Source organism: Sinocyclocheilus rhinocerous, unplaced genomic scaffold (assembly GCF_001515625.1).
Source record: "Sinocyclocheilus rhinocerous isolate Xijiao unplaced genomic scaffold, SAMN03320098_v1.1 scaffold1706, whole genome shotgun sequence".
NCBI lineage: Eukaryota > Metazoa > Chordata > Actinopteri > Cypriniformes > Cyprinidae > Sinocyclocheilus > Sinocyclocheilus rhinocerous.
This window is the reverse complement of record NW_015644624.1, coordinates 3641-4340: the sequence shown is the minus strand read 5'-3', so window position 1 is coordinate 4340 and position 700 is coordinate 3641. Positions and strand designations below refer to the sequence as shown.

At 36.6% G+C, this 700-nt stretch overlaps 1 long non-coding RNA gene across 1 annotated transcript; it reads left to right on the top strand.

Moving 5' to 3' along the window:
• Nucleotides 1–468, top strand: LOC107758494 (uncharacterized). Its single transcript, XR_001642034.1, has 2 exons — nucleotides 1–41; nucleotides 287–468. It is a non-coding gene; the product is annotated as an uncharacterized LOC107758494 (long non-coding RNA).
• The last annotated feature ends 232 nt before the right edge of the window (nucleotides 469–700 follow it).

Sequence of the window (700 nt, the reverse complement as noted above, 5' to 3'; positions counted from 1 at the left end):
CAGCACTAAATGTGGACGTGAATGTACACCTCCATATAAAGGTATGTTATATATGCTTTGTTCCCCAGCACGCACGTTTTTTTCTTTTTAGTGTCTTTATTTTTTTTTAAATGGTAAAGTACCTGAATTTGGTCCATAGCACCATTTCAAGTGCATTGATTTTCAAAATAAATAATAAAACTTGGAATACAACTTGCTGTAAAAGTAAAACTTGTGGCTGATGCTTTGAGTGCTTTGTGCTGTTTGCTGTTAAATGAACAGACTAATTCTGACTGTTTCCATGCAGTGAGGCCTGATCCATGTCTCAGACCAAATGTGTGCTGATAACTCTTCCCACGATGATCAATGTCCTGCCTGACCAAAGTGTTGCCCAACCACCTGTGCATGCAGCTAACCATGCCAGTTTAACCATTGGGAATTTTATGAGGTCTTCTACGTTCACCAAATAAATCTCCTAGTTTAGCAAGACTTCTGTATTGTGTGTTTTTATTTTATTTTATTTATTTTTTGATTTCTCCAGGAGCTTGTCGTTTACGGATCCCCACGATGCCCTACGTCAAGCAAATCGTTGCAAAATCGGGCTAAAATCATGTCTTAACTGGGCATTATACTAATGCGAGAGATTTAGTATGTGTAAATCTTGGTTTAATAATTTTGTAAAACATTCAGGTTTTTTTGTTTAAATCTAGTCCTAATGACT